Below are 12,478 nucleotides of genomic sequence, written 5' to 3'. Positions count from 1 at the left end.
AACTTTATGTCTTCTTTTTGTTGTCTTGCAGTAGATAGGAACATCAGTACAATATTGAATAACAGAGATTATTTTCAGTATTAAAAACAAGTAGGCATCCTTGCTTTTTTCCCAAATCCAGGAAGAAAGCTTTTAGCAATTCACTGTTAAGTATGATATCTGCTGCATTTTATAAGGTGCTTATTATCAGATTAGATAAATTCTCTTATATGCTTAGTTTGCTAATAATGCATTTTAAGTTATAAATAGATATTGATTTAAATGAAGTTTAGTTAATTTTTAAAAGTTTGCCTTTTTATACTTTTTCAGTCTTCCTGTCAACAACAGTGTATCTTTCATTCAAATCTTGTTTTCAGTCTTTCAGTGGAATTCTGTAATTTTCTTAAAACAGGTGCTATTCTTTTAAGTAGAATTGTTCTGAAGAATGTAATGGTTCCATTATAAAGAGGGTATTTTTTAATCCATCACATTTTCTAACAGGTTATTGATAGGCTGTAAGAGAGATGTTGATTTTTTTCGATTTAAAATGCATCTGGTCATTGTATCCCTTATTAATGTAAGTAGCATTTACTTGATGTCGGTTGATATTCTAGGAATATGATAGTTGAAAAAAGAAAGATTATTTTTCCCCTTCCTTTTGAAGAAGTAGAATTCTTGATTCTGTATAATGTCCTTATTAGTCAGGGTTCTCCAATTACTAATTTCCTATTGATATAGGTATATATTATGGAAATTGGCTCACACAATGATAGAGGCTAAGCATGTCCATGATCTGCCATCTGCAGGCTGGGGAATCAGAAAAGTTACTGGCATAATTCAAAGTCCAAAGACCTGAGAACCAGGGGAACCAATGATGGAAGTTCTGATCCAATTCCAAAGGCCTGATATCCCAGAGCAGAAAAAAGCAGACACCCCAGCTCAAGAAGAGAGACTGAATTTTCCCTTCCTATACCTTTTTGTTCTATTCAGGCCATCAATGGATTGGAAGATGCCCACCCACACTGGTGGCGGGGTGGTCTTCTTTACTCAGTCTACCTATTCCAATGCTAACCTCTTCTGGAAACAAACTCATAAAGATACCCAGAAAGAACGCTTTACTGGCTATATGGCATCCCTTTGCCCAGTCAAGTTGACACAAAAAATTAATCCTCAGGACATACTGCATTGGCCTTGAATTTGTGGGTAAATTCTAAATAAAATTAAGGAATAAACATTCTTTTATTATTATTATCATACTTTAAGTTCGGGGATATATGTGCAGAACATGTAGGTTTGTTACATAGGTATACACATGCCATGGTGGTTTGCTGCACCCATCAACCCATCATCTACATTACGTATTTCTCCTAATGCTATCCCTCCCCTTGCCCCCCAGCCCCCAACACGCTTCAGTGTGTGATATTCACCTCTCTGTGCCGATGTGTTCTCATTGTTCAACTCCCACTTATGAGTGAGAACATGCGGTGTTTGGTTTTCTGTTCTTGTGTTAGTTTATTTTGTTGCTGAGTTTTCAAGAATGCGTCTATTATCTTATCATTATGAATAGCTTTAATTCTTTAAGACACATTTTCATCATTAGCAAATGAGAGCATTTTTCTATTACTAGTTTTCACACTGATTTCTTTTCTTTCAAAAATAGCAGATATAGACAACTTCGAGCTTTTTTCATTTTCCATTTAGAGTATCTTAAGGCTTTTATGATTAGACAAAATAATTAGATTTCCTTGTATATTTAATATATTCTCATTGTGACAGTATTTTAATTCTATTGAATTGTTGCTTCCACTATTTTATTTACTCTTTTACATCTATATTTATAAATATAGTTACTCTAGTTCCTTTTAAAAAAAAGTGTATACACTTAATAATGTATTACCTTACAATAACTAACATGTTATGAATTACTATGTGCACTTAACACAGAATACTTAGTGTTTATCTCAGGGAAGGGCAGAAAAAATTAAAATATATTTTGAAAACAAAATCAAATATGTTTAAGAATTTTTTTTTCAATTCCATGGCATACAAATGTTCCTGTAAATGCTGGAGCTTCATAAACATATCAAAGAGGCCGGGCGCAGTGGCTCAAGCCTGTAATCCCAGCACTTTGGGAGGCCGAGACGGGTGGATCACGAGGTCAGGAGATCGAGACCATCCTGGCTAACACGGTGAAACCTCGTCTCTACTAAAAATACAAAAAAAATTAGCCGGGTGAGGTGGCGGGCGCCTGTAGTCCCAGCTACTCGGGAGGCTGAGGCAGGAGAATGGCATAAACCCGGGAGGCGGAGCTTGCAGTGAGCTGAGATCCGGCCACTGCACTCCAGCCCGGGCGACAGAGCGAGACTCTGCCTCAAAAAAAAAAAAAAAAAAAAAAAAAAAAAAAAAAAAAATATCAAAGAATGAGGTCAATGTATTTGGTTGTGATACTTAATAAACTTCTATTTACCATTCTCAGAACATATCCATGTGGAATTTGGTCTCATGGAAACTTTTTTTCAATCATTTTCCAGCCATAGATATATAGTGGCAAATGATTTAATATAATCAAACTTCAATTTCCTCATCTATAAAGCTTTTATAACAATATCATCTCTAGTTGTCTCACTAGATAACTATAAAAATAAATAAGATAATGCATATGAAATCGCCTCATAAACCATGAAGACCATAAAGCACTGTAGGACATTTTGAATATCTGGTGTTGACCATAAAATTTCAGTATCTGTCCTTGTCACTTTCCTACAATCCCAGAGAGACAACTGGTGCAAAAATAATTGAAATGCTGAATAACAAGAAAAAAGACAGTGTACCATTGACATTATATTGAAAGTTTTTGTATCCAACGAAATCTCTCTCTCTCTCCTCTACTATTCTTTTTGATATTAACATATACATTGATGGGCCACCCAATTCCTTGGCCTTTCAATCCTTTTCATTTCTCACTTGCAATAATCATTTTCTCTCATTTGTCTTAATAATAATTGCACACTTGCCAATATCTTAACTTCAAGCATCCTGGGCTCTGACCACTACTCTACTTTTTCAAGCCTACTTCTTCTCTTACCAACATCAACAATTCTTCAATTCTACAATTTCCTGCAATACTCTAGGATGTACGCCCTCTCATCTTCATCTATTCCTTCATGATCTGTCTTGGATTTCATCGTTATTAAAAGCATTGCTTTGCAAAATCCTTCACTTCTTTGCTCCTTTCTCCTGCCATTGCTTATGTCCAAAAAAGAAAGTTCCAACCCGCTAAAATCTAACTCACTGCTGCTTCTATTGCAAAAGTGCTAAAAGCTGCCAGAATGCTGAAAGTTAGTTTGTTGTAGATTAGACTCATTTTAAACGGTTAATGATAAGCCTCAAGTGAATCTCAGGCAGCACGCTATACTATTAGATAGTCCTCTTCAATCTTACCCTTCAAGAACATGACCAATTCATGTATCTTTCCTAAAAACTGCAATACCCCCTTCTTCTCTTAACTTTTATTTGATAAAATAGTTCTTATCTCACAAAGAAAATAGAAAAGACAACTGGAGAACTTCCACAAACTTCTATACAACTTTCAACAATCTACTGCCTCCTTTAATCTTTGTTTCAGCATTTGTTGTTGTTAGTATGTAAGACCAACACCCACTTGTGCATAAGATCCCATCTCCTTCACCTGACAAAGGACCCACTTGGAACTTGTTTTCCTCACATACCTACATTTTCAATTTTACCAGAGAATAATCTATCTACTGAATTATTATTGTCATACTAGAAAGAGGCTATCACATTCTATCTTACAAAAAGTCTTCTGAGATTCTCTAACTCACAACTATTTTTAAAAACCAATTTTCACCATTCTACACTAAAATTCAGTGAAACTGTTATCTATATTTGCTGAATCCACTTGCTTTCCTTTTATTCTTTTCTGAACCTACTCCAATTAGGCTTTCCCTTCACTCCTTTATGAAAACTGCTTTTGTCAAGTTAACCCCCATGTTGTCAAATCATTTCTCCATCTGATATGGTTTGGCTATGTCCCCACACAAATATCATTTTGAACTGTAGCCCCCACAATCCCCACATGTCATGGGAGGGACTCAGTGGGAGGAAATTGAATGATGAGGGTGGTTACCTCCATACTATTTGTGTGATAGTGAGTGAGTTCTCATGAGAGCTGATGGTTTAGTAAGGGGCTTCCCCTCACTCCTTTGCTCTGCACTTCTCCTTCCTGCTGCCATGTGAAGAAGGATGTGTTCATTTCTCCTTCTGCCATGATTCTAAGTTACCTGAGGCCCTCCCAGCCATACTAAACTATGTGTCAATTAAACTTCTTTCCTTTATAAATTACCCAGTCTTGAGTATGTCTTTATTAGCAGTGTGAGAAAGGACTAATACATTAAATTGGTACTGGTAGAGTGGGGTACTGCTAGTAAGATGCATGAAAATGTGGAAACAACTTTGGAACTGGGTAAGTAACAGGCAGAGGTTGGAAGAGTTTGGAAGTCTCAGAAGAAGATAGGATGATATGGGAAACTTTGGAGCTTCCTAGAGACTTTTTGAACAGTTTTGACCAAAATGCTGATAGTAATATCAACAATGAATTCAGGCTGAGGTGGTCTCAGATGGAAATAAGAAACATATTGGGAACTGGAGCAAAGGTAAATCTTGTTACACTTTAGCAAATAGACTGGTGGCATTTTGCCCTGCCTTAGAGATCTGTGGAACTGTGACCTTGAGAGAGATGATTTAGGGTATCTGGCAGAAGAAATTTCTAAGCAGCGAAGCATTCAAGATGTGACTTGGGTGCCCTAAAAAGCATTCAGTTTTATTCATTCACAAAGATATGGGTTGGAATTGAAACATGTTTAAATGGAAGTAGAGCATCAAAGTTTGAAAAATCTGCAGCTGACAATGTAACAGAAAACAAAAACGTATTTTCTGAGGAGAAATTCAAGCCAGCTGCAGAAATTTGCACAAGTAATGAGCAGCCAAATGTTCATTGTCAAGACAATGGGGAAAATGTCTCCAGAGCATGTCAGAGGTCTTCACGGCAGCTCCTCCCATCACAGGCCTGGAGGCCTGGGGGGGAAAATGGTTTCCTGGGCAGAGTCCAGGGCCCTACTGCATGCAGTCTCGGGGCTTGGTGCCCTGAGTCCCAGCCATGAGTAAAAGTGCCAATGTACAGCTCAGGCTATCGCTTCAGAGGGTACAAGCCACAAGCTTTGGCAGTTTATACATAGTGTTCAACCTGTGGGTGCACAAAAGTCAAGAATTGAGATTTGGTAACCTCTGCCTAGAATTCAGAGGATGTATGGAAATGTCTGGATGTCCAGGCAGAGGTGTGCTGCAGGGGCAACCTGGAGAACTTCTGCTAGAGCAGTACAGAAGGAAAATGTGGGATGAGAGCCTCCACACAGAGTCCCCACTTGGGTACTGCCTAGTGGAGTTGTGAGAAGAGCATCAGTGCCCTCCAGACCCCAGAATGGTAGATCCACCTAGAGCTTGCACCTTGCATTTGGAAAAGCTGCAGACATTCAATGCCAGCCCATGAAAGCAGATGGAACTGGGGTGGTATTCCGCAAAGCCACAGGGACAAAGCTACACAAGACCATGGGAACCCACCTCTTGCATTGGCATGACCTGGATGTGAAACACGTAGTCAAAGGAGATCATTTTGGAGCTTTAAGATTTGATGGTCCTGCTAGATTTCAAACTTGCATGGGGTCTCTAGCCCCTTCATTTTGGTGAATTTCTCCCATTGGGAACAGGTGTATTTACCCAATGCCTGTACCCCCAACGTATCTAGGAAGTAACTAACTTGTTTTTGATTTTGTAAGCTCATAGGCAGAAGGGATTTGCCTTGTCTCACATGAAATTTTTAACTGCAGACTTTTGAGTTAATGCTGAAATTAGTTAAGACTTTAGGGGACTGCTGGGAAGGCATATTTGGTTTTGAAACATGAGGATATGAGATTTGTGAGGGGCCAGCTTGGAATAATATGCTTAGGCTTTGTGTCCCCACCCAAATCTTATCTTGAATTATAGCTCCCATAATCCCCATGTCTCTTGGGAGGGACCCGTTTGGAGGTAATTTAATCATGGGGTCAGGTTTTTCCCATATGTTCTCATGGTAGTGAATATGTCTCATGAGATCTGACGGTTTTATAAAGGGCAGTGACCCTGCACACAATCTCTTGCCTGTCACAATGTAAGATGTGCCTTTGCTCCTCCTTCACCTTCCACCATGATTGTGATGCCTCCCGAGCCATGTGGAACTATGAATCCATTAAACATTTTTTCTTTATAAATTACCCAGTCTCAGGTATTTCTTCATAGCAGTATGAAAATGGACTAATGTATCATTTTTATATTCATTGATCTCTCAGCAATATCTCACACATTTAATTATCTCAATTAGTTTCAGTTGATGTCCTAAAACAATTTGGAATGTTTTAGCTAGACTTCCAGCTAAAGAGTATTTGCAAATGAGGTATTCAAAATACACACACATGCACGCGCGCGCGGGCACACACACACACACACACACACACACACACACACATATATATATATATCTTGGCTCACTGCAACACCTACCTCCCAGGCTTAAGCGATCCTCCCACCTCAGCCTACTGAGTAGCTGGGACTACAAGCATAGGGCACCATGCTTGCCTAATTTTTAAATTTTTTGTAGAGATGAGGTTTCACCACATTGCCCAGGCTTGTCTTGAAATCCTGGGCTCAAGTAATCTGCCTGGGATCCCAAAGAGCTGGGATTTAGGGCACGAGCAACCATGTCCAACCTATATGTATTTTTAATCCTTAACTGAACACCTATGTTAATCCTCAAAATACTTTAAAGAGTCCTAGAGATAGGCCATGAGTTGAATAGCAAATTTTCTTAAAGGAAGCTACTGGACTGCTTATAGCTTTTTTCTTCCTAGGCTTGCAAGGAAGGGTTTCCCTGCCTCACATAAGACTGGTATGTAAGAAACAACAGCACATGGAAAGCATCATTCATTCAGCAAAATCAAGTAGGTTTTATCCCTGGGATGTAAAGATGGTTTCATGTACACAAATCAATTAATGTGATACACCACATTTATAGAACAAAGGATAAAAATTATATGATCATCTCAATAGATGCAGAAAAGACATTTGACAAAATTCAACATCCTTTCACGATAAAAATAATTATCAACAAATTAGGTGGAAAGATCCTCAACATAACAAATGCCATATATAACAAAATCACAGCTAACATCATACTCAGTGGTGAAAAGCTGATAGATTTTCCTCTAAGATGAGGAACAAGACAAGGGTGTCTACTTTTGCCATTTCTATTCAACACAGTACTGGGAGTTGTAGCCAAAGCAATTATACAAAAATAAAAAGGTAAACGTCATCCTAATCAGAATGAAAGAAGTGAAATGATTAATGTTTACAAATGACATGGTTTTACATACAGGAAAACCTAAAAATGAAAAAAAACTGTTAGCATAAACAAATTCAGTATAGTTGCAGGATACAAAATTAATATATAAAAATCAGTTGAATTTCTATACACTAAATAACAAATTATCCAATTAAGAAAAAAATTCTATGTGCCATCACATCAAAAAGAATAAAATACATAGACAAAAGTTTAAGGAGGTGGAAGTGTAGGGAGACCCCCTGAAACTATTGTTATGGAATAAAAGATGAAATGCTCCTGATTATTGTAAATACAAAATTGCATGCAGGATTGTGTAAAGACAATGCCAGGCTGAACTGCCAGAATAAGCCAACAGTGCATGATGTGCTTCCCCCTGCAGAGAGCCTATGAATGGATGTGCAGTCAGGGAGGTTTCACATCACCAAGGGTTCTATCCCAGAAAAGCAGGTATTCATGGCTCTGGGAATGGAATGCGACCCTCATGGAAAGCCTATAAATGGATGCATGGGGGTCACCTGTCCATATGGATAAGATAGGGCTATAAACGCCCTCATCTTGCTGCTGCTCTTGTAGGTCTCTTCAGGGTTAAGGCATACTCCCTTCTGAGAAATTCTAGTCTAACCGGTTGTCTAACTTCCCGTCCTGTTTCTATGAATTGTTTGTAAGCAGCTTTTGCTGCAACTGTTACTGCTGATTAATATCTTGCTAATCATAGGTTATGGAAAGACTGTGTTCCTGTTTTAAGGCTCTGTTAGAAATTACTGATGCACACGCTATATTGCAAATTCTTATCTCTGTATACTGTACTTCTGCATACAGATGTTATGTTAAAGAATTATTACTTCATCCCCATGTGACCATCTCACCTCATAATCAAATGACCCTAAATCCCTCAATAACCTACCCACGCCCTCACTAAACTTAATAATAAATGCTGGCATATCCAGTGTATTGTTGGCATCACAGGACCAGAAGGCTGTTACCCCCCTGGACCCAACTTTCACTATCTTGTGTGTGTCTATTATTTATCGACCTGCCGATCCACCTGGGAACAAAGAGAGAGCCCCGTTGCATTGTGGGCTGCTGGCCAGATCCCGCAATATGGAAGATCTTTGTACTGACAACCATAAGACATTGATGAAAAAAAATTAAAGAAAGACACAAATAAGTGGAAAGATATTCCATGTTCATGAATTGGAATAATTAATACTGTTAAAATTCTCATACTACCCAACATGATCTACAAATTCAAGGTAATGCCTATCAAAATTAAAATGACTTTTTAAAAACAGAAATAGGAAAAATAATCCTAAAATTGTATGGAACCACACATAACCCCAAATAGCCAAAGTAATCTTGAGAAAGAAGAACAAAGTTGAAGACATCAGACTGCCTGATTAGAAACTATATTACAAAGCTATAGTAATCAAAACAGCATGGTACTGGCATAAAAACAGACTTACAGACCAATGGAACACAATAAAGAGCTCAGAAATAAAGCTACACATATGCAGTCACCTAATTTTTGACAAGGGTTCCAAAAATATGCGATGGGGAAAGTATCATCCAACAAATGGTGGTGGTAAAACTGGATATTCACATGAAAAATAATGAAATTCAAGTTTTATCTTATATCATACAAAAAAAAAAACTCAAAATGAATGCATTTTGAACATGTATGATCTGAAACCCTAAAACTCTTTGAATAAAACACAGGGAAAAGCTCCTTTATGTTGGTCTTGGCAAGGTTTTTTTATACAACACCAAAAACACCAGCAACAAAAGTAAAAATAAACAAGTGGGATTACATCAAATGACATGGATGCAGCTGGAAACCATCATTCTTAGCAAACTATCACAAGAACAGAAAACCAAACACCGCATGTTCTCACTCATAGGTGGGAACTGAACAATGAGATCACTTGGACTTGGGAAGGGGAACATCACACACCGGGGCCTATCATGGGGAGGGGGGAGGGGGGAGGGATTGCATTGGGAGTTATACCTGATATAAATGATGAATTGATGGGTGCTGACGAGTTGATGGGTGCAGCACACCAACATGGCACAAGTATACATATGTAACAAACCTGCACGTTATGCACATGTACCCTAGAACTTAAAGTATAATAATAAAAAAAAATAAATAAAATAAAATAAAATAAATAAAAAGCTTCTGCAGCCTGTAATTCCAGCAACTCATGAGGCTGAGGTGGGAGGACAGCTTAAGGCCAGGAGTTTGAGAGAAACTAAGTTATGTTGTGTAGAGACTGGGCAACATAGCAATACTCATCTCCAAAAATATGAAAACAAAACGTTTAGCTAGGCATGGTGGCATATGCCTGTAGTTCCAGCTAGTAGGCTGAGGTAGGCGGGTTACTTCAGTCTAGGAGTTCCAGGCTGCAGTGAGCTATGATTGTGCCACTGCACTCTAGCCTGGGTAACAGAAAAAGCCATCTCTAAGAAAAAAAAAAAAAAAAAAAAAAAAAGCTTCTGTGCAGGAAAGGAAACAGCAAATAAAAATACAAGTTGTGAAATAGAGAAAGTATTTGCAAACCATACACCTAACAATGGATTATGTCCAAAATATGTAAGAAAGTCATACAACTCAATAGCAAAAGAAATCCCTGATTTTAAAATGGGCAAAGGACCTAAATAGACATTTTTTCAAAGAGGATATACAAATGGCCAACAGGTATATGAAAAGACACTCAACAGTAATAATCATCAAGGAAATGCAAATCAAAACAACAATGACACATTACCTCACATCTGTTAGATTGGCTATTAGCCAAAGAAAAAAATAACAAATGTTAACAAGGATGTGGAGAAAAGGAAAACATTGCACACTGTTTATAGGGATGTAAATTGTTATAGCCATTGTGAAAAACAATATGAAGATTTCTCAAAAAATAATAAAAAAAGTACTGCCATAGAATCTAGCACTTTGGGTATACATCTAAAATGAATGAAATCAGTATCTCAAGGAGATATCTGCACTTCCATATTCATTGCAGCATTATTCACAATAGCAGAGATATGGAAATAACCTAAGTAGCTGTCAGCAGGAAATGAATTTTACAAGTGGGATATATTCAATTCTTTAATAGAATATTATTCAGCCTTAAAAAGAAAAGAAATTCTAACATATGGTACAACATGGATGAACTTGGAGAACATTATGCTAAGTGAAGTAAGGCAGACATAGAAAAACAAATATTGCATTATCCCACTTATATGTGGAGTCTAAAAAAGTTGAACTTATAGAAGCTGAGACTGGAATCTTGCTTGCCAGGAGCTGGCGGGTGGGGAAAACGGGGCAATGTTGGTCAAATAGTACAAAGTTTCAGTTATACAACAAATAAGTTCTGGAGATTTAATGTGGCGCATGGTGACTGTATTGTATACTAAAAATTTGTTAGGAGAGTAGATCTTAAGTGTTCTCACCTGACACATAGACACAAAGATAATTATGTGAGGTGAGTAATATGTTAATTAACTTTAGTTTGGTAATTATTTCCACAACATATACATGTATGAAATCATGTCAGATATCTTAAATATATATACTTTTTATTTGCCAATTATGTTTTAATAAAGAGAGTGAGAAAAGGAGGAAAGAGAGAAAGAGAGAGAGAGAGAAAGAAAGGAAAGAAAGAAAAGAGGAAGGAAAGAAGGGAGGAAGGGAGGAAGGGAAGGAGTGACAAAGGGAGGGAGGAAGGAAGGAAAGAAGGGAGGGAGGGAAAATAGGAAAGAAATTTTAAAAACTTTTCTACCAAGACAATTTATTTAGAGTATTGTCTTACTTTCCTGTGGCTGTTCTAACAAATTCACGCAAACTGGGTGGATAGAAGAAACAACAGAAGTTTCTTTTGTTTGTTTTCAAGTCTGGAGACCAAAAGTTCAAAATTAAGGTGTTGGCCACGCTGTTCTGTCGTTCCCTCTTCTAGCTTCTGATGGCTCCAAGCATTCCTTGGTTGGTGGCTGCATAACTTCAATCTCTGCTTCCATGTCCACATGGCCTTCTCCTCTACTCTAAGGACACTTTCATTGGATTCAGGTCCCATTTGGCTAACTCAGGATGATTACAGAGCAAAATCATTAACTTTAGATCTGCTAAGGCCCCTTTTCCATATAAGATCACATTTACAGGATCCAGAGGTTAGGAAGTAGGCCTATCTTTTTGGGAGACACTATTTAACACACAACAATTATTAATCTTGTCTCTTGCTTTACCCCTTCTTGCCTTAATTAATTTTATTTTCTTTGTTCTGAATGCCACGTTTACTTTATACTTTAATATTCTGATTTTAAGGATTTATGTATATTGCCTTAAATCCATCTTGAGCAAGGTAAAACATAAATATAAGATTATTCTTCAGATATAAAAAGCTGGATCAGAGACATTACTGGCATGAGATAAGGAAATCAAGGATCACGTCTCTGGTCAGTTTCAATTTTTTCCTGTTTACCTATGATTATTTTTCTCATAGTTAGAATAATTAATATCTGAGTAAATAATTTATTTAATTTTCATGTTTTGTATATTATTTAGACAAAATTCAGATTAAAAGCAATATTTGTGCACACTGTTTATTACATTAAAAAATGGTTTCTCTTAGAAGCTATAAAATTGTCTTCAAAGTAGCCAAATGATATAAGCATGCTAACTGAGAAATCTAATTACTTTCAAAATTCATGCTGGTAATCACTAGAAAGTATTAGAGCTTTGGGATGAGTTAGACCTAGATTTGAAAACTAGGTCGAACACTAAATGGCTGTGCTAATTTTTAGTAAGCTTCTTGCCCTCTCTACTATTGGGGCTCCTAGTTTTTACCTCATGAACTAACACCACAATATATTTATGATAAAGAATATGAAGAATTGGGAGGCTAAGGCAGGAGAAAGGCGTGAATCTGGAAGGGCAGAGTTTGCAGTGAGTGGAGATGGTGCCACTGCACTCCAGCCTAGGCGACAGAGCGAGACTCCGTCTCAAAAAAAAAAAAAAAAAAAAAAAAAAAACAAAAAAAAACAAGAATATGAAGAATC

General features: G+C 37.3%; 1 protein-coding gene across 9 annotated transcripts in view; it reads right to left on the bottom strand.

The window, feature by feature from the left end:
• GRM8 (glutamate metabotropic receptor 8) overlaps nucleotides 1-12,478 on the bottom strand; it is an 858,863-nt gene that overhangs the window by 32,823 nt on the left and 813,562 nt on the right. The gene's annotated exons all lie outside the window — the stretch shown is intronic.

This window comes from Rhinopithecus roxellana, chromosome 6, assembly GCF_007565055.1.
Source record: "Rhinopithecus roxellana isolate Shanxi Qingling chromosome 6, ASM756505v1, whole genome shotgun sequence".
NCBI classification, from domain to species: domain Eukaryota; kingdom Metazoa; phylum Chordata; class Mammalia; order Primates; family Cercopithecidae; genus Rhinopithecus; species Rhinopithecus roxellana.
The sequence above is the reverse complement of the archived record's forward strand: the minus strand, read 5'-3'. Positions and strand labels throughout refer to the sequence as shown.